The 27,815-nt window shown below is 42.9% G+C and overlaps 1 protein-coding gene across 1 annotated transcript in view; it reads right to left on the reverse strand.

Moving 5' to 3' along the window:
• The window catches only part of LOC106586343 (inactive phospholipase C-like protein 1), a 142,833-nt gene that overhangs the window by 67,517 nt on the left and 47,501 nt on the right, over positions 1-27,815 (reverse strand). The gene's annotated exons all lie outside the window — the stretch shown is intronic.

A 27,815-nucleotide genomic window follows, 5' to 3' on the forward strand; every position in this document is an offset into this window, starting at 1 on the left:
AGTGCTACAGAGAGAGAGAGAGAGACAGTGCTACAGAGAGAGAGAGAGAGTGCTACAGAGAGAGAGAGAGACAGTGCTACAGAGAGATAGACAGTGCTACAGAAAGAGAGAGAGAGACAGTGCTACAGAGAGAGACACAGTGCTACAGAGAGAGAGAGAGAGACAGTGCTACAGAGAGAGAGAGAGAGACAGTGCTACAGAGAGACAGTGCTACAGAGAAAGAGAGAGAGACAGTGCTACAGAGAGAGAGAGAGAGAGAGAGAGAGAGACAGTGCTACAGAGAGAGAGAGAGACAGTGCTACAGAGAGAGAGACAGTGCTATAGAGAGCGAGAGAGAGAGACAGTGCTACAGAGAGAGAGACAGTGCTACAGAGAGAGAGACAGTGCTACAGAGAGAGAGAGAGAGACAGTGCTACAGAGAGAGAGAGAGACAGTGCTACAGAGAGAGAGACAGTGCTACAGAAAGAGAGAGAGAGACAGTGCTACAGAGAGAGACACAGTGCTACAGAGAGAGAGACAGTGCTACAGAGAGAGAGAGAGAGACAGTGCTACAGAGAGAGAGAGACAGTGCTACAGAGAGAGAGAGAGACAGTGCTACAGAGAGAGAGAGAGAGAGAGATACAGTGCTACAGAGAGAGAGAGAGAGAGAGAGAGAGACAGTGCTACAGAGAGAAAGAGAGAGTGCTACAGAGAGAGAGACAGTGCTACAGAGAGAGAGACAGTGCTACAGAGAGAGAGACAGTGCTACAGAGAGAGAGACAGTGCTACAGAGAGAGAGACAGTGCTACAGAGAGAGATGGACTATCCACTAGCTACCTGGTCCTGTGTTGTTAGACCATGATGGTGGGGTTATGTGGCCATGCAGGGATGTCAGCACCACATGTCCCAGCCACGGCTCTAAGACTCTTAGCAGGGCTTTAAGCCTGATTTACCTTCTCTCATGGCGAATTAGACACAACCAGCTCACTCATACAGCAAGCCATTGTCAGACTAACAGACTCAGAGCCAGGGACAGTATGGAGAGAGAGAGTATGAAGTGAGTGAGTGTACAGTATAAACACTGAGTGTACAAAGAATTAGGAACACCTGCTCTTTTAATGACATACTGTAGACTGACCAGGTGAATCCAGGTAAAAGCTATGATCCCTTATTGATGTCACTTGTTTAAATCCACTTCAATCAGTGGCTCAAACGGCTCAACATACCCCACTGACCCTTACCATATAGAACCTCCAGTCACCAATCCTCTATGTCTAGGCCTAATCAGTGGAAAATCAAATCAGAAAATCAGATCAGTGTCAGTCGCCCTCGCTGCCACTCGATGTGATCTGTGTGATTGTTGTGAGAGCTGCAGGGCCACTCATAGTGATTGCCCGGTCACAATCAGAGCTCTGTTCTCCACGGGGCAGTGTGTTTGCACTGTGCCCACACAGAGTAGCCTGCCTGCCTGCATTGGCCAGGCCATTGTGAAAACAATCTACTCTGCCAGCCAGCATGCATAACCTCACACAGAGAGAGAATGAGTGAGAGATTGTTTAGTGTATCTGTTGTTCTAGGCTGTTCACCTCACCTTTGCCTGACCCCCCCCCCCCCCCCCCAAACACAGGGGCTGTCAGAGAATTAGGAAATGTGGAAACGTTCTGAATAGACCTTGTTAATATAGGGCTGGGCGTTATACCGTATTTTACAATTTGCCGGTATTGATGCACGGGCCGGTTTGGGTTTACTTTACCTTCTATAATGGTATTTGAATGTTTGGTTTGTTAAATGTGATACGCCATGTGTAACGTACATTTTTATAGTTTACTCCATTAGCAGGAGTGTAGCGCTGCAATTTTTTACGTTTGGAAATAGCGCACCTTGTGTGCACTGCCGTTAATATCGTATGCCCTGGTATGGTACAGGAACGGTATGAAGGTATGAAAATCTGGATACCGCTCAACTCTACTCCCACTACACCATTCAAGGTGGAGAAGGTGGCAAAGTTCTAAGTTCCTGGGCGTACACATCACAGACAAACGGAAATGGTCCACCCACACAGACAGTATGGTGAAGAAGGCGCAGCAGCACCTCTTCAACCTCAGGAGGCGGAAGAAATTTGGCTTGTCACCAAAAACCCTGACAAATTTTTACAGATGCACAATCAAGAGCATCCTTTCTGGCTCTCCAGATGCTCTCCAGAGGGTGGTGCGGTCTGCACAAAGCATCACCGGGGGCAAACTACCTGCCCTCCATGACACCTACAGCACCCGATGTCACAGGAAGGCCAAAAAGATCATCAAGTACAGCAACCACCCGAGCCACTGCATGTTCACCCCGCTATCATCCAGAAGCCAAGGTCAGAACAGGTGCATCAAAGCTGGGACCAAGAGACTGAAAAACAGCTTCTATCTCAAGGCCATAGACTGCTAACTCAGAGAGGCTGCTGCCTAGATTGACACCAAATCACTGGCCACTTTAATAAATCGATCACTAGTCATTTTAAACAATGCCACTTTAAATAATGCCACTTTAATAATGTTTACACACATTACTCATATCACATGTATATACTGCATTTCATACCATCTATTGCACCTTGCCTATGCCACTCGGCCATCGCCCATCCATATATCCATATATGTATATGTACGTATTCTCATTCACCCCTTTAGATTTGTGTGTATTAGGTAGTTGTTGGGGAAACGTTAGATTACTTGTTAGATATTACTGCACTGTCGGAAGTAGGAGCACAAGCATTTCGCTACACCACATTAACATCTGCTAACCATGTGTATGTGATGAATAAAATTTGATTTGATTTGAACCACCCTATCATCATGTCCTGTCAACTTTCCTACAGTGAGACCTCCTCTAAGTCCTCTATCCATCTCCCCAAAGACTAGACTAATACTCTCAAAGCCTGCCATTCCATCTCCTCAATCCTCTTTCCCTCTGCCATCTCTTTTCTCCCCTCCCCCTATTCTCTCCAGTGTTCCCCTAAAAACTCTCCCCTCTCTCCTCTCCCTTCGCCTACCTTCCCTATCTTACCAATCCTTTCTCCTCTCCCTTCGCCTACCTTCCCTATCTTACCAATCCTTTCTCCTCTCCCTTCGCCTACCTTCCCTATCTTACCAATCCTTCTCCTCCTCTCCCTTCGCCTACCTTCCCTATCTTACCAATCCTCGCTCCTCTCCCTTCGCCTACCTTCCCTATCTTACCAATCCTTTCTCCTCTCCTTTCGCCTACCTTCCCTATCTTACCAATCCTCTCTCCTCTCCCTTCGCCTACCTTCCCTATCTTACCAATCCTTTCTCCTCTCCCTTCGCCTTCCTTCCCTATCTTACCAATCCTCTCTCCTCTCCCTTCGCCTACCTTCCCTATCTTACCAATCCTTTCTCCTCTCCCTTCGCCTTCCTTCCCTATCTTACCAATCCTTTCTCCTCTCCCTTCGCCTACCTTCCCTATCTTACCAATCCTCTCTCCTCTCCCTTCGCCTACCTTCCCTATCTTACCAATCCTTTCTCCTCTCCCTTCGCCTACCTTCCCTATCTTACCAATCCTTTCTCCTCTCCCTTCGCCTACCTTCCCTATCTTACCAATCCTCGCTCCTCTCCCTTCGCCTACCTTCCCTATCTTACCAATCCTTTCTCCTCTCCCTTCGCCTACCTTCCCTATCTTACCAATCCTCTCTCCTCTCCCTTCGCCTACCTTCCCTATCTTACCAATCCTCTCTCCTCTCCCTTCGCCTACCTTCCCTATCTTACCAATCCTTTCTCCTCTCCCTTCGCCTACCTTCCCTATCTTACCAATCCTTTCTCCTCTCCCTTCGCCTACCTTCCCTATCTTACCAATCCTCTCTCCTCTCCCTTCGCCTTCCTTCCCTATCTTACCAATCCTTTCTCCTCTCCCTTCGCCTACCTTCCCTATCTTACCAATCCTCTCTCCTCTCCCTTCGCCTACCTTCCCTATCTTACCAATCCTCTCTCCTCTCCCTTCGCCTTCCTTCCCTATCTTACCAATCCTTTCTCCTCTCCCTTCGCCTACCTTCCCTATCTTACCAATCCTCTCTCCTCTCCCTTCGCCTACCTTCCCTATCTTACCAATCCTTTCTCCTCTCCCTTCGCCTACCTTCCCTATCTTACCAATCCTCTCTCCTCTCCCTTCGCCTACCTTCCCTATCTTACCAATCCTTTCTCCTCTCCCTTCGCCTTCCTTCCCTATCTTACCAATCCTTTCTCCTCTCCCTTCGCCTACCTTCCCTATCTTACCAATCCTTTCTCCTCTCCCTTCGCCTACCTTCCCTATCTTACCAATCCTCTCTCCTCTCCCTTCGCCTACCTTCCCTATCTTACCAATCCTTTCTCCTCTCCCTTCGCCTTCCTTCCCTATCTTACCAATCCTTTCTCCTCTCCCTTCGCCTTCCTTCCCTATCTTACCAATCCTCTCTCCTCTCCCTTCGCCTTCCTTCCCTATCTTACCAATCCTCGCTCCTCTCCCTTCGCCTACCTTCCCTATCTTACCAATCCTCTCTCCTCTCCCTTCGCCTTCCTTCCCTATCTTACCAATCCTCGCTCCTCTCCCTTCGCCTACCTTCCCTATCTTACCAATCCTCTCTCCTCTCCCTTCGCCTACCTTCCCTATCTTACCAATCCTTTCTCCTCTCCCTTCGCCTTCCTTCCCTATCTTACCAATCCTCGCTCCTCTCCCTTCGCCTACCTTCCCTATCTTACCAATCCTCTCTCCTCTCCCTTCGCCTACCTTCCCTATCTTACCAATCCTTTCTCCTCTCCCTTCGCCTACCTTCCCTATCTTACCAATCCTTTCTCCTCTCCCTTCGCCTACCTTCCCTATCTTACCAATCCTTTCTCCTCTCCCTTCGCCTACCTTCCCTATCTTACCAATCCTCTCTCCTCTCCCTTCGCCTACCTTCCCTATCTTACCAATCCTCTCTCCTCTCCCTTCGCCTTCCTTCCCTATCTTACCAATCCTTTCTCCTCTCCCTTCGCCTACCTTCCCTATCTTACCAATCCTTTCTCCTCTCCCTTCGCCTACCTTCCCTATCTTACCAATCCTTTCTCCTCTCCCTTCGCCTACCTTCCCTATCTTACCAATCCTCTCTCCTCTCCCTTCGCCTACCTTCCCTATCTTACCAATCCTCTCTCCTCTCCCTTCGCCTACCTTCCCTATCTTACCAATCCTCGCTCCTCTCCCTCTTCCCCTCCCTCTGCACTTTTCCTCTCTCTCTCAATTCATTTTCAATTTAAGGGGCTTTATTGGCATGGGAAACACATGTTAACATTGTCAAAGCAAGTGAAATAGATAATGAACAAAAGTGAAATAAACAATTTAACATTAAACATTACACTCACAAAAGTTCCAAACTAATAAAAGACATTTCAAATGTCATATTACAGTATGTGCAAATACATAAAGTACAAGGGAAAATAAATAAACATAAATATGTGTTGTCTTTACAATGGTGTTTGTTATTCACTGGTTGCCCTTTTCTTGTGGCAACAGGTCACAAATACAGTATCTGTGATGGCACACTGTGGTATTTCACCCAATAGATATGAGAGTTTATCAAAATTGGGTTTGTTTTCGAATTCTTTGTGGGTCAGTGTATTCTGAGGGAAATATGTGTCTCTAATATGGTCATACATTTGGCAGGAGGTTAGGAAGTGCAGCTCAGTTTCCACCTCCTTTTGTGGGCAGTGTGCACATAGCCTGTCTTCTCTTGAGAGCCAGGTCTGCCTATGGTGGCCTTTCTCAATAGCAAGGCTATGCTCACTGAGTCTGTACATAGTCAAAGCTTTTCTTAAGTTTGGGTCAGTCACAATGGTCAGGTATTCTGCCACTGTGTACTCTCTGTTTAGGGCCAAATAGCATTCTAGTTTGCTCTGTTTTTTTGATAATTCTTTCCAATGTGTCGAGTAATTATCTTTATTTTCTCATGATTTGGTTGGGTCTAATTGTGTTGCTGTCCTGGGGCTCTGTGGGGTGTGTTTGTGAACAGAGCCCCAGGACCAGCTTGCTTAGGGAACTCTTCTCCAGGGTCATCTCTCTGTAGGTGATGGCTTTGTTAAGGAAGGTTTGGGAATCGCTTCCTTTTAGGTGGTTATAGAATTTAACGGTTCTTTTCTGGATTTTGATCATCAGCGGGTATCGGCCTAATTCTGCTCTGAATGCACAATTTTGTGTTTTAGGTTGTACACGGATTATATTTTTGCAGAATTCTGCATGCAGAGACTCAATTTGGTGTTTGTCCAATTTTGTGATTTTTTTGGGTGGTGAGCGGACCCCAGACCTCACAACCACACAAGTATTTTTAGCCAGATAGAAGGCTCTTCTTGCCTTGTCTCTCAGATCGTTCACATCTTTGTGGAAGTTACCTGTGGTGCTGATGTTTAGGCCGAGGTATGTACAGTTTTTTTGTGTGCTCTAGGGCAACGGTGTCTAAATGGAAATTGTATTTATGGTCCTGGCAACTGGATCTTTTTTGGTACACCATTATTTTTGTCTTACTGAGATTTACTGTCAGGGCCCAGGTTTGGCAGAATCTGTGCAGAAGATCTAGGTGCTGCTGTAGGCCCTCCTTGGTTGGGGACAGAAGCACCAGATCATCAGCAAAAAGTAGACATTTCACTTCAGATTCTAGTAGGGTGAGGCCGGGTGCTGCAGACTGTTCAAGTCCGCTCGGCAATTCATTGATATATACAGTACCAGTCAAAAGTTTGGATACACCTACTCATTTAAAGGTTTTTATTTATTTTTATTATTTTCTACATTGTAGAATAATAGTGAAGACATCAAAACTATAAAATAACACATATGGAATCATGTAGTAACCAAAAAAGTGTTAAACGAATTAAAATATCATTTAGATTCTTAAATTTTCCGCATTGACTGACCTTCATGTCTTAAAGTAATGATTGACTGTCATTTCTCTTTGCTTATTTGATCTGTTCTTACCATAATATGGACTTGTTCTTTTACCCATTATGGCTTTCTTCTGTATACCACCCCTACCTTGTCACAACTGATTGGCTCAAACGCATTAAGAAGGAAAGAAATTCCATAAATTAACTTTTAACAAGGCACACCTGTTAATTGAAATTCATTCCAGGTGACTGCCTCATGAACCTGGTTGAGAGAATGCCAAGAGTGTGCAAAGCTGTCATCAAGTCTGCTGTTAATGATAATGCAGAGGATTTTCCCAAGGTTGCTGTTGATGCATATCCCACGGTAGTTATTGGAGTCAAATTTATCTCCACTTTTGTGGATTGGGGTGATCAGTCCTTGGTTCCAAATATTGGGGAAGATGCCAGCGCTATGGATGGTGTTAAAGAGTTTAAGTATAGCCAATTGGAATTTGTGGTCTGTATATTTTATAATTTCATTTAGGATACCATCAACACCACAGGCCACTCTCTCTCCCCTCTACCCTCTCCGCCTACCCTATCTCTTCCCTCCCCTCTCCTGCTTCCCCCCCATTACCCTCTCCTCTATACCCTCTCTCCCAGCGGCACCAGGGGAGGGGAAGGCCTGTGGGGAGCGTTCTAGCCTCCCTTTCATCCCCCTCCAGGGAACTCTTATCCAAAGCACACTTAGAAGTCAGGGGGAATATATTGCATAATGGGCTTTAAAGTCACTGGCTACTTTTCCTCTCTGGCTGTGTCAAAAAAGGCATCCCATTTCCTATATAATGCACTACTTTTGACCAGAGCTCTATGTGTGCGTGTGTGTGCCTTGTGCATGTGTGCGTGTGTCTGCCTGTGTCCTGGCTGGGTGCTCCACTACACATCTATTTGTGTCAGAGACAGAAGGAGGTCAGGGAGTCAGTCAGTCAGCCCACAGAGACAAGCGCCAAGCCAAGAGCCTGATCTGAGCAAGGCCTGCCTTCCCTCCATAAATTGCTGGCGGCATTCGAGCGGTCTATTCCTGTTTTCAGTGTGGGAAAGAAAGAAAGAAAGAAAGAAAGAAAGAAGAAAGAAAGAAAGAAAGAAAGAAAGAAAGAAAGAAAGAAAGAAAGAAAGAAGAAAGAAAGAAAGAAAGAAAGAAAGAAAGAAAGAAAGAAAGAAAGAAAGGGGAGGGGAGGAGGTTAGAATAACAGAGGACGAAGACAGTTCTCTGGATACCAGCAAGCTTGTCACAGCTAATATAAAACAAAGGTGTTTGGTTGGTAAACTGACTGACTGATGAATCATTCAGAGAACGAAGGAACAGAAAGAGGGGAAGGTGAAAATGGAAATTGTGAATAATGAATTGGCCCTGCCTTGTGATTGTAAGTGTGTGTGTCTTAGAGAATGACTTGGTCTCATCTCTGAGGATTATCTCTGCACTAGACGAACTGCACTATAACATGCAGCCAAAAAGAACAGTTACGCAATGAAAGCCGACCGACGTGCTTGTCTTGTTGTGACATTTCAAAGCAGAAAAGCAGTCGGCCGCTCCCCTCTTTCTGTGTACACTCCTGCCATTTGGCAGAGCCAGGGAAGAAAATCACTGCTGCCATGGCAACCCCAGGTGAAGGACACTATAGGCCTATGGGATAATGAAAAAGTAATGGCCCTAATTTTCTGTCCCTATCTAAACACTTAAGGAGCTTTCTAAAGACAGAGCAGTAGCTCTCTCCTCGTTCTCCCTGTCACTTAAAGACTGTGTTCATAAGACTGGATAATATTCTATTTCCTACAGTAACTTTTACAGTAACTTGAATTCCTAAACTGGTGTTGTGGCTTTGCTGCAGACAGAGCAGCACTTCTCCTGTTACACTAATGTCTCTGGTGTATTGACACAGCCTATTCATTAGCCAATTGTAAGACAGCGTGCTCCTCTGTTAATTACATTAGATGAGAGGGGAGGCATGGGGGGAAGGGAGGGAAGGAGGGAGGGGGAGGACAGAGGGATGTGTCAGGAGCGTCTGGAGTGAAGGAGTGGAGGGAACGAGGGTGGAGAGGAGAAAGAGAGGGATGTGTTGCTGAGGTCACAACACAACTTCACTATGAACTCACCTTTCTCACATACAGTAACTTCTGAAAGTATTCAGACCCCTTGACTGTTTCCACATTTTGTTAGGTTACAGTCTTATTCTAAAATTGACACAATAGTTTTTTTCCCTCATCAATCTACACACAATACCCCATAATGACAAAGCAAAACCATTTTTTTTTTTTTATGTTTGCTACTTTATTACAAAATAAAAAATGGAAATATCACATTTACATAAGTATTCAGACCCAATACTCATTGCTTTGTTGAAGCACCTTTGGCAGCGATTACAGCCTTGAGTCTTCTTGGGTATGACACTACAGGCTTGGCACACCTGTATTTGGGGAGTTTCTCCCATTCTTCTCTGCAGATCCTCTCAACCTCTGTCAGGTTGGATGGGGAGCGTTGCAGCACAGCTATTTTCAGGTCTCTTCAGAGAAGTTCGAACGGGTTCAAGTCTGGGCTCTGGCTGGGCCACTCAAGGACATTCAGAGACTTTTCCCGATGCCACTCAAGCGTTGTCTTGGCTGTGTGCTTAGTAGGTAATTATTTCAGGTTGAAGTTGAATTGAAAAGTATAAAACAATGATATTTTGGTCAAATCGTCCAGTCCTAGCTTTCATGCTTACCACACCGCTCGTGTCGCAAAATACTTTTACACATACATGTTATTCAATCATTGCACCCACACTGCTCGCGCGCGCCAACGAGCGTCTGCGTTGCCAGGAGCTAAAATAGAAGTCCGTTCTATTTGTGACGCTGAACGTGGTGCAAGTCCTGCCTCTCCCATCTCCTCATTGGTTTATAGAAGCAGATACCCATGTGCCATCTCCTCATTGGTTATACCCATGTTGGTGATTGAAAGATGAACTGAGGTTGGTCAGTCATGGTAATACACCTTTATAATGAAAGTTAGATTGCAATCACCGTATTAAGTCTAAAGAAAAAGCCTGGAAGCAGGCAAGATGACTAGAAATGATTCGGTTGGCCGTTTTATGTGTGGATTAATTGTCGGAGTAGAGGACCTTGTGGATTTCAGGTAAAATAACAATTCAACGTTTATATCCCAGGACAAATTAGCTAGCAACAGCAAGCTAGCTAAATAGGACAAATTAGCTAGCAACTGAAAGCTAGCTAGCTAAATTGCCATAAATGTTTAATGCTCTTCGACCTGTTCCCAAATTAATATAATTGGTTTAGAGTTTGTTTTGGTATTTCAACCTGCATGTCGTGATCACGTTTGGTGTGGGCGGACAAAATCAATTTGCGAGTCCGGTTTGGGTATGGTGTTTTTTTTTGCTCTGAGTAAATGCAGGGTAGAGGTTTCAAAATAACAAGAATGGTCAAAATGCAGCCATATAAATGGCATGCATAAACAGGCGAAGCAAGGCTCACCTCATCAGTGACATTCCCTCAAGGTGCATTTTAGATTATCAAATTATGTGGCGTATTTATTTTATTTTTTAACATTTTAGTACCGCTTTCTGAAATTGGTTATGGTTAGTTCTAATCACATTCCAGATATTATAAAATAGAGCCCTGGAGGATAAGATTAAGATTTATTGTGGCTCCTGTTTAAAATTATTTAATTAAATTGGGACTGGAAAAACGCTTTCAGTGTAAACTGAAACGACTAAACGCAAATGTATAAAGTATGTAGAACGGGCGGCAGGTAGCCTAGTGGTTAGAGCGTTGGACTCTATCTGTCGTTCTGCCCGTGAACAAGGCAGTTAACCCACTGTTCCTAGGCCGTCATTGAAAATAATAATTTGTTCTTAACTGACTTATCTAGTTAAATAAAATAAAAAAATGTAGAAAAGATTATGGACCTATGTATTTTAAAATAATTGAATCTTTGAGAACTAACAATCATCAATGAAAGCTAGACAGTAAGGGAGAATTGACAATTCCAAAAATAATTAATTTAGCAGTATAGATCTTATGTTTTAGCAGAAGAACACTGCATTAGCCATGGCAAAATGCATAGCATTTGAGAAAATTGGCTTTATAACAGCAACATTTTCTCTCATCTCCATGGTAGAATATATAGAATTGCAGGAAAATGGCTTTAAAAAAGCAAACATTTCTCTCAGCTCCATGGGTAAGTAGGCCGTCACTGTAAATAAGAATTTCTTCTTAACTGAATTGCCTAGTTAAATAAAGGTCAAATACAAAAATGTAGAAATATAAATGTGTAGAATTGCAGGAAATTGGCTTAGAATGCTAAAAGAAGTGTGTAAAAAAAAAAAATCTGCCGCTCTAACAATCTGCTGCACCCCCTGCCACACCCACCACCTTAAGCCCCTTTTGATCCAGACACAACCCTGCATGGTACACAGTCTTAGTTAGGTCAAAGGTCAGAATGCAATCTGTTGACTGAACCAACAGATACCGCCACCATCATTTTAAGGAAAGCTGAGAGGTCACACTCAACTCCTCCCCTGTAGCTGAGTCATGTCCACTCCCCCGCTCATCATCTTGGCTGATGCAGTCACACCCCTACAGGCACAAGCCTCATCATGCACTGTTGCTCTGCAAAAAACATATGCAAAACCCCTCTCTCCCCAAATGGCCCCCTCCTGGCTATCTCGTCAGGATCGACAGTGCCAACTCTCTGCACGCTAGTCTGCCTACCGCCTGTCAGCACTGACTGGACCGTTCTATACACTGTTTATAACAGGCTCATTCAAATACACGGCGTCCATGACTAACACTGATGATCTGTCAGTATATCTTATTCAAATAGGCCTTTCTGATACGGTCTGATCAGACAAGCAACTCATGTAATTCAGTGTTTTTCCACTGAAATGAGCCTAGGCCTATTTAAATAGTTTGGCAAAATTTAGATGGAATGTATTTTAAAAACTGATTAATGTTGTCCGAGGGGTGAGCGGTTTTTCCAGTCAGTCGCCTCCATTTGTGACTCAGATCAGAGGCAGGGTCCATGGTGGAGTCAGTCACCTGAGGTAGTGACTCATGCGTTACCGAATACCTAGGATAGGATAAAGTAATCCTTCTACCCCCCCCCCCCCCCCCCCCCTTAAAAGATTTAGATGCTCTATTGTAAAGTGGTTGTTCCACTGGATATCATAAGGTGCATGCACCAATTTGTAAGTCGCTCTGGATAAGAGCGTCTGCTAAATGACTTAAATGTAAATGTAAATGTAAAACCTTCCAAATGCACTATTTATGATATTGGGATTACTCCAAATATCACACATGGTCATTTCCTATGGCCGAATATGTACTCATTCAATATCCTGAGATAAGTGACATCCTATTTTCTCTCTTCATGTTGACATATATTGACTGTGTACATGGCATACTGTATCTGTGTTTTCTCAGCACATTCAAGATATGAATCTACTGTATATTGATTCCAGGTATGCTTCTCTTGGCTGGGTTCCATATCCGGATCTTGATATGCTTTTTGATATGCTGAAAATAAGGATGATTTCTGACGCATTTCTGAGTTTTTCAGCACATGCTCAATAATTTGACAAATAATTTTTGGATGCACCCCTGATATCATACATGCCATGGCCAGATATTGACTCATGAAATATCCTGAGATAGGCCTATGTGGACATCTTCTTTTCTCTATATGATGACAAATACTGACAGTAGGTGGAGGCCAGGTCATCTGATGCAGCACTCCATCACTCTCCTTCTTGGTCAAATAGCCCTTACACAGCCTAGAGGTGTGTTGGGTCATTGTCCTGTTGAAAAACAAATGATAGTCCCACTAAGCCCAAACCAGATGGGATGGCGTATCGCTGCAGAATGCTGTGGTAGCCATGCTGGTTAAGTGTGAATCCTAAATAAATCACAGACAGTGTCACCAACCCCCAGACCATAATACCTCCTCTTCCATGCTTTACGGTTTGACAATCCAATGCAGAGATAGGGTAACAAAGTGTCGGAAACTTTCCGGTAAATTTTCTGCATTTTTCAGGAAATTTTCCATGGGAAGGTAAGCCTGGGAATTTAGGTAATTTTGCTTAAATTCATCAAAAAAGTTAGCTTATAACTTTTTTGTGGGATACACATAAGGCAATTCTAGGTCTTGTGGAATATTTTGGTTAAACTATCCCCAATTCAATGGAATTGCAACCCTCTGCATGCACAGTGCATTGTTCCATCACATGTGCAGTGCACTCTTCCATCACATGTACAGCTGATTCTCAAGATCTTGCACACTAATGAGATGCTATTGAACCCACACTACTACACTGTCTGAGTCAAGGACTACATACATTTTGATTACAATACTGGGTGGGGTGAATATATTTTACATGACATACTTGATTTTTTTGTTAACTAGTAAATAGTAGCCTACAGCAGTGTTTAAATCATTTCTAACTTATTATCAATTTCTGCTAGTTAGTTTTTGCAACCATGTGGATTTTAGCTTGCTTGAGCCTGAAGATTGTTAATTCACCTGTTTCCAGACATGTTTCATTTTAAAACATTTATCTTACATAGGAGTTGATTAATCTAACTGCTGAACTATTTATCTGTACATGGAATTGTATTTGTTGTTTTTTACTCATTTTTCTAATCTTTACAGGAAAAGGCCACGGACACTATGTGATGTGTAGAGACAATTCACTGCAGCTAATGTTGAAGGAAAATCTGTGTACATTTGCAAATACTGTGCCAAATCATATGTGAAGAATGAAACAAAGATGTAGAATCATCTGGCCAAGTGCATAAAGTTCACTCAGCGCTCACAACAAGCAACCTCTGACAAAAGTCCCTCTACTTCTATTCGAGGTGAAAATTATGAATCAGACACCTTATCGATAGCAACAGCTCATGGTCCTCCTGGAATCAGAAGTTTTTATGACTCAATGTAGGAACGTAGTCAGAGAAATGCTGATGAATGTTTTGCTCGAGCTGTGTATGCAACTGGTTCACCTCTGACACTCACAGGCAATGCGTATTGGAAGAGATTTCTGAATGTTCTTTCTTCCATCATACACCCCTCCAACCAGACATGCTTTATCTACTCATTTGCTGGATGCAGAGTTCAACAGAGCTCAAGTGAAGGTCAAGCAAATCATAGAGAAAGCAGACTGTATTGCAATCATCTCTGATGGGCGGTCGAATGTTCGTGAGCAAGGAATAATTAACTACATTATCTCCACCCCTCAAACCAGTATTCTACAAGAGCCCAGACACAAGGGACAACAGACACACCGGTCTCTACATTGCAGATGAGCTGAAGGCAGTCATCAATGACCTTGGACCACAGAAGGTATTTGCACTGGTGACAGACAATGCTGCGAACATGAAGGCTGATTTGTCTAAAGTGGAGGAGTCCTACCCTCACATCACACCCATTGGCTGTGCTGCTCATGCATTGAATCTGCTGCTCAAGGACATCACGGCACTGAAAACAATGAATACACTCTACAAGAGAGTCAAGGAAATGGTTAGGTATGTGAAGGGTCATCAAGTTATAGCAGCAATCTACCTCACCAGGCAAAGTGAGAAGAATAAGAGCACCACATTGAAGCTGCCCAGCAACACCCAATGGGGTGGTGTTGTCATCATGTTTGACAGTCTCCTGGAGGGGAAGGAGTCTCTCCAAGAACTGGCAGTATCACAGTCTGCCGATATGGACAGCCCCATCAAGAAGATCCTCCTGGATGATGTATTTTGGGAGAGAGTGGTAAGCAGCCTGAAACTCCTGAAACCTATAGCAGTAGCCATTGTACGGATTGAGGGAGACAATGCCATCCTGTCTGATGTTCAGACTCTGCTTGCAGATGTAAGAGAATACATTTGTACTGCCCTGCCCACTTCACTGTTGCTCCAAGCAGAGGACACTGCAGTTATGAATACATCAAAAAGCGTGAAGACTTCTGCCTGAAGCCCATACACGCCGCAGCATACATGTTGGACCCCAAGTATGCCGGCAAGAGCATCCTGTCTGGTGCAGAGATCAACAAGGCCTATGGTGTCATCACTACAGTGTCTCGCCACCTTGGCCTGGATGAGGGCAAGGTTCTTGGCAGTCTGGCGAAGTACACTTCCAAGCAAGGGCTTTGGGATTGAGATGCAATATGGCAGTAGTGCCAACATATCTCATCAGCCACCTACTGGAAGGGACTTTGTGGATCTGAGGCTCTTTCCCCTGTTGCCTCCATCATCCTCCAAATCCCATCAACATCAGCCGCCTCAGAACACAACTGGTCCTTGTTTGGGAACTTACACACCAAAGCACGCAACAGGCTGACCATCACAAGGATTGAACAATTGGTGGCCATCTGGGCAAATTTGAGGCTTTTTGAGCCTGACAACGAGCCATCCTCAACAAGGTTGGAAAGTGACAGTGAAGATGAGGCCTCAGAGTCTGATGTTCAAGAGGTGAACATTGAGGAGGTCCAGGGAGAAGACATGGAAGCCTGAGAGGAAGACAACCAAAGCTTTAGTTTCTAGATCATTCTACATCATTTTACAGATGTACGTTGAAAACGATGGATCATTGGGGATCATTCAATATTCCCTTTCTTTTCTTGTTCAGTGCAATCATCCCATGTGAAGAGTCATTTAATTAAAGTTACATTCGTAACTAAATTGTTTTTTAAATTTTTATTGGAAGGATTTAATAATTTGCAATTATGTCTATTTATGATAAAGTAAAAGGTTTATGTTTCTGTCTCCATATAATATGTTAAATATAGCTAATGCAAAAAACATCTGCATTTAAATGGTATTAATATGCATTTGCATATATTTCCGTTATTTCCCATATATTCCCATTAATTCCTATATATTCCCGTTAATTCCCACGGAAATTTTCCACCTCTGAATATTCCCCAAAATGTGCAACCCTATGCGGAGATCATCCGTTCACCCACACCGCGTCTCACAAAGACACGGCGGTTGGAACCAAAAATCTCCAATTTGGACTTCAGACCAAAGGACAAATTTCCACCAGTCTAATGTCCATTGCTCATATTTCTTGGCCCAAGCAAGTCTCTTCTTCTTATTGGTGTCCTTTAGTAGTGGTTTCTTTGCAGTAATTCAACCACGAAGGCCTGACTCACGCAGTCTCCTCTGAACAGTTGATGTTGAGATGTGTCTGTTACTTGAACTCTGTGAAGCATTTATTTGGGCTGCAATTTCTGTGGCTTGTAACTCTAATGAATTTATCCTCTGCAGCAGAGGTAACTCTGGGTCTTCCATTCCTGTGGCGGTCCTCATGAGATCCAGTTTCATCATAGCGCTTGATTGTTTTTGCGACTGCACTTGAAGAAACTTTCAAAGTTCTTGAAATGTTCCGTATTGACTGACCTTCATGTCTTAAAATAATGATGTACTGTCGTTTCTTTGCTTATTTGAGATGTTCTTGACATAATATGGACTTGGTCTTTTACCAAATAGGGCTATCTTCTGTATACCCCCCTCTTCCAAACGGACAATGACCCTAAGCATACTTCCAAAGTTGTGGTAAAATGGCTTAAGGACAACAAAGTCAAGGTATTGGAGTGGCCATCACAAAGCCCTGACCTCAATCCTATAGAAAATTTGTGGGCAGAACTGAAAAAGCGTGTGCGATCAAGGAGGCCTACAAACCTGACTCAGTTACACCAGCTCTGTCAGGAGGAATGGGCCAAAATTCACCCAACTTATTGTGGGAAGCTTGTGGAAGGCTACCCAAAACGTTTGACCCAAGTTAAACAATTTAAAGGCAATGCTACCAAATACTAATTGAGTGTATGTAAACTTCTGAACCACTGGGAATGTGATGAAAGAAATAAAAGCTGAAATAAATAATTCGCTCTAGTATTATTCTGACATTTTACATTCTTAAAATAAAGTGGTTATCCTACCTGACCTAAGACAGGGAATTCTTACTAGGATTAAAAGCCAGGAATTGTGAAAAACTGAGTTTAAATGTATTTGGCTAAGGTGTATGTAAACTTCCGACTTCAACTGTATACTTGGAAATGGAGGAGGAATGGAAGGAAAAAGAGAGGGAGATGAGGTCTAATAGACAGAGGGAAGAAGAGGGTGAGCTTGAGTCGGATAAAAATGGTGGATAAAAGGGAGATGGTTTGTTAAAGAAGAATGGTAGAAAGTGTAAGCAGTGGGAGCTAAAGACAGGAGGAGAAATAGAAGTGAAAGAGGTCGAAGTATCGGAGGTGGAAGGTGTGGTGAAGTTATCGGAGACTGCAGTATGCACCAAGGATCAGGAAAAAGATGAGTCTGTGACAGTAGGAGTGAAGTTTATGGAAAAGTGGACTCTTGTCTTTTGGCTGATCCATTTGTGGTTTCACAGTGGGAGAAAAAAAAGTTGGGTAATGTGGAATCGGTGAGGGTAACCAGAAGTGGTCTAGTGATAATTGTTTGTGTTTCTGTTGGTCAGAGGGAGAATGCGCTCGAAGTAAAATGAATGGGGGCAAGAAAAGTGAATTGTTTTGCTCTCAAGAAAAGGGCACCAATGAAAGCAGTGATAACTGGGGTAGCAGTATATCTAAAAGTTGACCAGCTGAGGGGAAAAATGACCGGTGTATGTGATGCTCGTCGTTTGATGCGATGCAGACAGGGTGGTGAGAGTGGGGAAACAGAAGAGTCATTGTCTGTTCTTTTGAGTTTTGAAGTTGAGTCTTTGCCTGACAAAGTGAAGTTAGGATATATAAGTTATCCTGTACGAGCGTATGTGCCGAATACATTAAGATGTTACAGGTGTCAAGCTTATGGGCATGTGGCAGCAGTGTGTTGGAGGGAGGGTCCAAGGTGTGAGAAATGTGCAGAAGGGCATGAGACAAAGGAATGTGTAGTATTGGGGAAAGTAGTGGAATGTGTTAATTGTAGGGGTGCCCGTGTGGCTGGGGATCAGAAATGTCCCGTGCGAGGCAGGTTGAGGTTTCCAGGGTTAGAGTAGAGCAGAAGTTGTCATATGCTGAGGCAGTGAAGAAAGTAGAGGAAAATGGGTTAAGGGGGAGGAGTGGCGTGAGTAGTAGAAATATACCAGTACAGAGGGATAGGCCAAAAAGGGATATAAGTTTCAGTAAGATTGGATTTTTAGCATTTATAGCAATGGTTATCAACTGTACTGCAGGGATGGCACAGAAGTCGCAGAAAATTAAGGTTGTGGTGGTAGCTGCAACGAGGTATTTGGGTGTGCGAGACTTGACATCAGAAGAGTCGCAGGGTGTGTTTCAGGATGATGGCATGAGGTAGGATTATTCCTACCTCATGCCATCATCCTGAAACACACCCTGCAACTCTTCTGATGTCAAGTCTGGAGTAGGGTGGTGTTAATTTCATTTTATATGATTTTGAAATTAGTAAGTGTAGTGTTAGATGGTAGGGTATTTATTTAGTACAATTATTTTTCAAGCAAAGTATAAGGGAGTTGTACTCCAGTCTAGTAGGTGGCGGTAATGCCACAAATTGGATGCCAACCGCTGTTAAACCTTATAGAAGAAGAAGTACAGGAACATCCACATTCAAGAACGGCCTGTATTGCATTCTTCTCATTAAAAGCTCTGTAACTGGTAGCCTAGCAACAAGAATCACATATTTTAACTGTTTTTTATTTGGGTGCCACAAAGAGTATGTAAATGGTGTGTGGTCGAACTGACAACTGGAGAAACAAAGAAGTGAGAAGCTTTTCAGAAAATATGTCAAAGAACTAAACACTAAAGTGATTAGCTAATTTGAGATGTTTTATTTATCTTAGTAACTACAACCAAGAATGTTAGCTAAATTGTCCAGCAGTCAGTATGGCTAGCAAGCTAGCTAGGCTTGAAAGGGGTGTAACGTTAATAGTAATTTGGTAGCCTAGCTTGCTAACAAATAACAAAATTGCCTTCCCTTAATTGATTTTTTTGACCCCCTATCAAGCCTCAAGGCAAAAGCAAACTTTTTAAAATGTTTAGGCATATTTTGGATTACTGGTTAATATAAGTTAGTTAGCTAGCTAGCTAGCTAGCTAGCTAGCTATGATCATACGTGGAAAGGAAACCCAGCGCTCCGAAGAGAAGTGTGTCAAACACAAACAATACCTCACAAAGATGGGGTGCAAATAACTGAACTAAATAGTGTGTGATAATGACATACAGGTGTGTGAACAGGTGATCAGAATTCAGGTGATTGGGATCTGGAGAGTGGGCTGCGTTCAGGGGATCTACGTGTTTGAGAGTATGAGTTGGAAGCAGACGTTACACTCTGGATTCGCTTTGCTGCCTTTTTAAAACAGAAATAGCAGAGATGTGCTTTGGATATAGCAACTAGGATGAAATATGACGATGCCTTTCTGTGCCTTGTACTACTGAATATGGTGCAAATGTATGCGTATGCTCAGATACGTCACCTTCATGAGAACATTTAACATTAACATTTAAGTCATTTAGCAGACGCTCTTATCCAGAGCGACTTACAAAATGGTGCATTCACCTTATGATATCCAGTGGAACAACAACTTTACAATAGTGCATCTAAATCTTTTAAGGGGGGGGGGGGGGTTAGAAGGATTACTTTATCCTATCCTAGGTATTCCTTAAAGAGGTGGGGTTTCAGGTGTCTCCGGAAGGTGGTGATTGACTCCGCTGTCCTGGCGTCGTGAGGGAGCTTGTTCCACCATTGGGGTGCCAGAGCAGCGAACAGTTTTGACTGGGCTGAGCGGGAACTGTGCTTCCTCAGAGGTAGGGGGGCCAGCAGGCCAGTGGTGGATGAACGCAGTGCCCTTGTTTGGGTGTAGGGCCTGATCAGAGCCTGAAGGTATGGAGGTGCCGTTCCCTTCACAGCTCCGTATGCAATCACCATGGTCTTGTAGCGGATGCGAGCTTCAATTGGAAGCCAGTGGAGAGAGCGTAGGAGCGGGGTGACGTGAGAGAACTTGGGAAGGTTGAACACCAGACGGGCTGCGGCGTTCTGGATGAGTTGTAGGGGTTTAATGGCACAGGCAGGGAGCCCAGCCAACAGCGAGTTGCAGTAATCCAGACGGGAGATGACAAGTGCCTGGATTAGGACCTGCGCCGCTTCCTGTGTGAGGCAGGGTCGTACTCTGCGAATGTTGTAGAGCATGAACCTACAGGATCGGGTCACCGCCTTGATGTTAGTGGAGAACGACAGGGTGTTGTCCAGGATCACGCCAAGGTTCTTAGCACTCTGGGAGGAGGACACAAGGGAGTTGTCAACCGTGATGGCGAGATCATGGAACGGGCAGTCCTTCCCCGGGAGGAAGAGCAGCTCCGTCTTGCCGAGGTTCAGCTTGAGCTGGTGATCCGTCATCCACACTGATATGTCTGACAGAAGAAGAAGAAGAGAAGAAGCACAAGGATTTTCGGCGCTTGGACAGATAAAGTAATTTGGGCGCTGGATATTTCATATGAGTCTGATTTAGACAATTTTCAATCAGACATACGAGGATGAATATTACATATCATGTAAGAATATCTATTGAAATGATGCACTTTTGAGAAATACGATACATAAATGACCAGGTAATGACTACAGATACACTATATATACAAAGTTATGTGGACACTCCTTCAAATTAGTGGATTTGGCTATTTCAGCCACATCCGTTGCTGACAGGTGTATAAAATCGAGCACACAGCAATGCAATCTCCATAGACAAACAATTTAATCAATTTCAGAATAAGACTGTAACGTAACAAAATGTGGAAAAGGTCAAGGGGTCTGAGTACTTTCCTAAGGTACTGTATCTCACCCCAGATATCTCCGTGGATTCATACAGTAGCAGGGAGATTTCTGAGGTCCAGATTGGATACATGTAGAAACTGTCCCATTACAGAGAATATCCTCTCTCTGTATATGAAATGAAGGACAAGCGTATCTGGAGCATGTCTACTCCTTAGATTGAATAAAATGCCAAATATACGGAAATATATCCGGAAACCCCCTGATATTGACCCTTTTCGCCCAGTGGAAGGGTTTCTGGTGGCTTGCAATGTGTCCCTGCTGTGGCTGAGACTAGTGATGCCTGGCAGGCAGAGCACACACACACACAAGTACACCCCAACACACACAGACACGTACACCCTCCACAAACACACAAACACCAACACAGACACTCACACACACACCCTAGCGACACTGAGCTCCTCAACCTGGAGCTCCACTTTAACACAACTGGCCTTACAAGGCAGCTCAAGAGTGTGTGTTGTAGGTTGTTGATGTTAACTTCTCTTTACAGCCTAGTGGATCAGACAGACCGTGGGTACGTTCCAACGGGCCCCATTTGGGACGCAGCCCGTGACTCCATCTTCCGTCCGCTGCAGTAGTGCTTCATTACAGAGTCCTCCAAGAGCAATTTGGCCCTAACCCCTCTAGATCTCACCAGCTTATAGATCCACTTATACCCGACGCTCAGCCCAGCTGCTGATGCACAAAGAATAGGGATTTATGGATGCCTGGTGCGGAGTGAAAGGCAACAAGGTCGACGGATGGATGCCTGCCTGTCCCTAAATCTATTACCATGCACTACAACTGATGTGTTTAGAGTTGATTCAATAAGACCAACTTTACAAATTCAATGTGTCAAAGTTGCTAGTGAGAGACAACATACTATAGCATCTGGTACTATCGATGTATAATGAGTAATAGAATGGTTTATCGTATTTCTCTACAGCCTTCCCTGTAGCTCAGTTGGTAGAGCATGGTGTTTGCAACGCCAGGGTTGTGGGTTCGATTCCCACGGGGGGCCAGCAAAAAAAAAAAATGTATGAAATTGTATGAAATGTATGCATTCACTACTGTAAGTCGCTCTGGATAAGAGCGTCTGCTAAATGACTAAAATGTAAAATGTAAATGAGTGAAGAGACAGTAAATGAGGGGAGGAAGCGAGGGAATGAGCAATAGAGGGAAGGGAGAGTGGAGGAAGACAAGGGATGAAGGATAGGGAAGAGAAAAGAGAATAAACTGTAAATAAGTGGGGGAAAAGAGGGAATGAAGGATTGAGGAAAGAGAGAAGGGGAGACAGACACAGGATGAGGGATAGAGGGAAAGGAGGAAGTGAGAGGTCATTAAATCTAAACTTTTAAAGACTTAGCTAGCTTGATGAAAAAAGCTCATACTAACATCACGTCGGACATCTTAACTCTCAGTGTAAACACTGCTTGATACTGTATACCTTCATTAAGATTTATCTGAGATGAACTATAGAGCTCAAACACACTGTAAACACAATCAAACATGGAGAGGAACAGGGCAATTCCACAGTAACAGAATTACGCTTTGACTCAGTTTTTTCACTTTAAAATGTATGCCAAACAAAAACCATTGATTTAAAATTTTAACAAACCATACAACTCTATGCACAAAGACCATGTTTTAAAATGTCCACTGAAAATGTACAACAACTTGTTTAGTGGAAGAACTGTGCAGATGCAAACTAACGGAATTATGCTAAAATCTCCCTCAGGTTTTTATGCAACCATGTTTTCCTAAAACTATTTTAAATAACTGCTCCGAATTAAGATTGAAAGATTGCTGCAGAAAGAATGGGGTGTCAATGGAATTACATCACGAGTCCCTGATCCGTACTACACAGAAATGCATAATTATAGATATGAATGTCATTCTCCTCATGTTTCACAAGTTTGGAGATCACAGCGCAGCACAGCAGAGTACAGTGCAGTACAATACAGCAGAGCATAGCAGAGTATAGTTTGGTTTGAGTAGAGTTCAGTATAGTGCAGTAGAGTACAGTAAAGTAGAGTATAGTTCAGTACAGTAGAGTACAGTACAATATACTATACTCTACTTTTCTTGAATTGTACTGTATTGGACTGTACTGTACTAATGTATTGTATTGGACTGTATTCTAATGTGCTCTACTCACTATACTGTATTGTACTGTATCCTCTGTGCTCTTACTGTACTTTACTGTTCGGTACTGTATTGAGCTATCCAAACTTGTGATAGGTTCAGATTTGGTCCAGTCCGGTCTGTCTGTGGACATTAACATCAAAGCCAGATTGGACTGATCAACAGTAGAACTGAGTTTCAAATGAACACACTTCCTACCCCCGAAACCCTAACCGATAGGGTAGATCTGTAGGCATTGGATCAGAGCATATTTATACTGAACAAAAAATATAAACGCAACATGCAACAATTTAAAGATTTTAATGAGTTACAGTTCATATAAGCAAATCAGTCAATAGAAATAAATTAATTGGGCCCTATTCTATGGATTTCACATGACTGGGCAAGAACGGAGCCATGGGTGGGCCTGGGAGGGCATAGGCCAACCCACTGGGGTGCCAGCCAATCAGAATTCGTTTTTTTCCTCACAAAAGGGTTTTATTACAGAAAAGGGTTTTATTACAGACATAAATACTCCTCCGTTTCAGCAGCTGTCCTGGTGGCTGGTCTCAGACGATCCCGCAGGTGAGAAGCCGGATGTGTAGGTCCTGGGCTGGCGTGGTTACACATGGCCTGTGGTTGTGAGGCCGGTTGGACGTACTGCCAAATTGTATAAAATGACATGGCTTATGGTAGAGAAATGAACAGTCAATTCTCTGGCAACAGCTCTGGTGGACATTCCTGCAGTCAGAATGCCAATTGCACGCTCCCTCAAAACTTGACACATTTCTGGCATTGTGTTGCGTGACAAAACTGCACATTTTAGAGTGGCCTTTTATTGTCCCCGGCACAAGGTGCACCTGTGTAATGATCATGCTGTTCAATCAGCTTCTTGATTTGCCACACCTGTCAGGTGGATGGATTATATTGGCAAAGGAGAAATGCTCACTAACAGGGATGTAAACAAATTTGTGCCCAATATTTTGAGAGAAATAAGCTTTTTGTGCATTTGGAACATTTTTGGGATCTTTTATTTCAGCTCATGAAACATGGAACCAACACTTTATACGATACATTAATATTTTCGTTCAGTACATATACACCTATCTAATTCTTTCAGATCTGCACAGAGCCTTGGACTTTAACCTTAAAGGAGAGGGAGAAACCAACAAGCCAACTCTCACTACCGCCCCCTGTAAGCCCTGGGAAGTATAGAGGAGAAGGTATAAAATGGCCTAAAATGTAGAACTGTCAGTGAATTAGATCAAAAGGTGATAATGCCAATCAAATGAATTAGAGTAATCATCTCTTATATATCATAGCAGACTGGTATATGTGACAGGACAGGGTGTTGACAGATAAGTAGACGGGGAAAATATTAAAAAAAGAGACAGGTGGATAAACAGAGATGGAGAGAAAGCAGAGCGGAGGGCTGGAGGGAGAGAGAGGGCAAGAGAGAGGGGGGAGAGGGTAGAGAAAGACTATGATTAATGTCATTATATTATTGCTTTGGCAAGTGTTGAGATATGAATTGAGGACTGTCAGAGATAGAGAGATAGAGAGGGCTGGGCTGGGGGAGAGAGAGAGAGGGCAGGGCTGGGGGGACAGCGAGAGAGAGAGAGGTGAGAGATGGTTTGATGAAGAATGCAAAAATCGAAAAAAGAAATTGAGAAACTTGTCCAACCAAAAACATAGCGACCCGGAAAACCTGAGCCTACTCCTTCACTATGGTGAATCACTAAAACAATACAGAAATACACTACAGAAAAAGAAGGAACAGCACGTCAGAAATCAGCTCAATATAATTCAAGAATCCATAGACTCTAACCACTACTGGGAAAATTGGAAAACACTAAACAAACAACAACACAAAGAATTATCTATCCAAAATGGAGATGTATGGGTAAACGACTTCTCCAATCTTTTTGGCTCTATAAAAAAGAACAAACAGCAAAAACATAAACATGATCAAATACAAATCTTAGAATCAGCTATTAAAGACCTCCAGAACCCACTGGATTCTCCAATTACCTTTAATGAACTACAGGACAAAATAAAAACCCTCCAACCCAAAAAGGCTTGTGGTGTTGATGATATCCTCATTGAAATGATCAAATATACAGACAACAAATTCCAATTGGCTATACTAAAACTCTTTGACATCATCCTTAGCTCTGGCATCTTCCCCAATATTTGGAACCAAGGACTGATCACGCCAATCCACAAAAGTGGAGATAAATGGATATGCGTCAACAGCAACCTTGGGAAAATCCTCTGCATTATCATTAACAGCAGACATTACCTCAGTGAAAACAATGTACTGAGCAAATGTCAAATTGGCTTTTTAACAAATTATCGTACGACAGACCACGTATTCACCCTGCACACTAGAGGTCGACCGATTAATTGGAATGGCCGATTAATTAGGGCCGATTTCAAGTTTTCATAACAATCGGTAATCGGGTATTTTTGGCCACCGATTTGCCGATTAAAAATAAAATAAAAATGTTAACATTTTTTTGTAATTTTTTTTACACCTTTATTTAACTAGGCAAGTCAGATTAAGAACACGTTCTTATTTTCAATGACGGCCTAGGAACGGGGGTTAACTGCCTTGTTCGGGGGGATTCGGGGATTCATTTCTGCAACCTTCCGGTTACTAGTCCAACGCTCTAACCACCTGCCTTACATTGCACTCCACGAGGAGCCTGCATGGCAGGCTGACTACCTGTTACGCGAGGGCAGCAAGAAGCCAAGGTAAGTTGCTAGCTAGCATTAAACTTATTTTACGAAAAACGATCAATCTTAACATAATCACTAGTTAACTACACATAGTTGCTGATATTACTAGTTTATCTAACGTGTCCTGCGTTGCATATAATTGATGTTGTGCCTGTTAATTTATCATTGAATCATAGCCTACTTCGCCAAATGGGTGTTGATTTAACAAGGACATTTGCGAAAAAAGCACTGTCGTTGCACCAATGTACCTAACCATAAACATCAATGCCTTTCTTTAAAATCAATAAACAAGTATATATTTTTAAACCTGCATATTTAGTTAATATTGCCTGCTAACATGAAATTGTGTCACATCTCTAGCGTTCATTGCACGCAGAGTCAGGGTATATGCAACAGTTTGGGCTCGTTGCGAACTAATTTGCCAGAATTTTACGTAATGACATAACATTGAAGGTTGGGCAATGTAACAGGAATATTTAGACTTAGGGATGCCACCCATTAGATAAAATACGGAACGGTTCCGTATACAGGAAAAACATTTTGTTTTCGAGATGATAGTTTCCGGATTCGACCATATTAATGACCAAAGGCTCGTATTTCTGTGTGTTATTATGTTATAATTAAGTCTATGATTTGATAGAGCAGTCTGACTGAGTGGTGGTAGGCACCAGCAGGCTCGTAAGCATTCATTCAAAACAGCACTTTCGTGCATTTTGCCAGCAGCCCTTCGCAATGCATTGCGCTGTTTATGACTTCAAGCCTGTCAACTCCCAAGATTAGGCTGGTGTAACCGATGTGAAATGGCTAGCTAGTTAGCGGGTGCGCGCTAATAGCGTTTCAAACGTCACTTGCTCTGAGACTTGGAGTAGTTGTTTCCCTTGCTCTGCATGGGTAACGCTGCTTCGAGGGTGGCTGTTGTCGATGTGTTCCTGGTTCGAGCCCAGGTAGGAGCGAGGAGAAGGACGGAAGCTATACTGTTACACTGGCAATACTAAAGTGCCTATAAGAACATCCAATACTCAAAGGTATATGAAATACAAATTGTATAGAGAGAAATAGTCCTAAAATTCCTATAATAACTACAACCTAAAACTTCTTACTTGGGAATATTGAAGACTCATGTTAAAAGGAACCACCAGCTTTCATATGTTCTCATGTTCTGAGCAAGTAACTTAAACGTTAGGTTTCTTACATGGCACAAAATGCCCTTTTACTTTCTTCTCCAACACTTTGTTTTTGCATTATTTAAACCAAATTGAACATGTTTCATTATTTATTTGAGGCTAAATTGATTTTATTGATGTATTATATTAAGTTAAAATAAGTGTTCATTCAGTATTGTTGTAATTGTCATTATTACAAAGAAAAAAAAGAAAAAATAAATTGAATCGGCCGATTAATCGGTATCTGGGTTTTTGGCCCTCCAATAATCGGTATCGGCGTTGAAAAATCATAATCGGTCGACCTCTACAGCACACCCTAATTGACAAACAAACAAACCAAAACAAAGGCAAAGTCTTCTCATGCTTTGTTGATTTCAAAAAAGCTTTTGACTCAATTTGGCATGAGGGTCCGCTATACAAATTGATGGAAAGTGGCGTTGGGGGAAAAACATACGACATTGTAAAATCCATGTACACAAACAACAAGTGTGCAGTTAAAATTTGAAAAAAACACACACATTTCTTCCCACAGGGCCGTGAGTTGAGACAGGGATGCAGCTTAAGCCCCACCCTCTTCAACATATATTTCAACAAATTGGCGAGGGCACTAGAACAGTCTGCAGCACCCGGCCTCACCCTACTAGAATCTGAAGTCAAACGTCTACCTACTGTTTGCTGATGATCTGGTGCTTCTGTCACAAACCAAGGAGAGCACCTAGATCTTCTGCACAGATTCTGTCAGATCTGGGCCCTGACAGTAAATCTCAGTAAGACAAAAATAATGGTGTTCCAAAAAATATCCAGTTGCCAGGACCATAAATACAAATTCCATTTAGACACCGTTGCCCTAGAGCACACAAAAAAACTGTACATACCTCGGCCTAAACATCAGCGCCACAGGTAACTTCCACAAAGATGTGAACGATCTGAGAGACAAGGCAAGAAGAGCCTTCTATCTGGCTAAAAACACTTGAATCAGTTCTAGAACGAATTGCCCTTTATGGTTGTGAGGTCTGGGGTCCGCTCACCACCCAAAAAATCACAAAATTGGACAAACACCAAATTGTGTCTCTGCATGCAGAATTCTGCAAAAATATAATCCATGTACAACCTAAAACACAAAATTGTGCATTCAGAACAGAAT

The sequence above is a fragment of the Salmo salar genome, chromosome 25 (assembly GCF_965601325.2).
Source record: "Salmo salar chromosome 25, fSalSal1, whole genome shotgun sequence".
Lineage (NCBI taxonomy): Eukaryota > Metazoa > Chordata > Actinopteri > Salmoniformes > Salmonidae > Salmo > Salmo salar.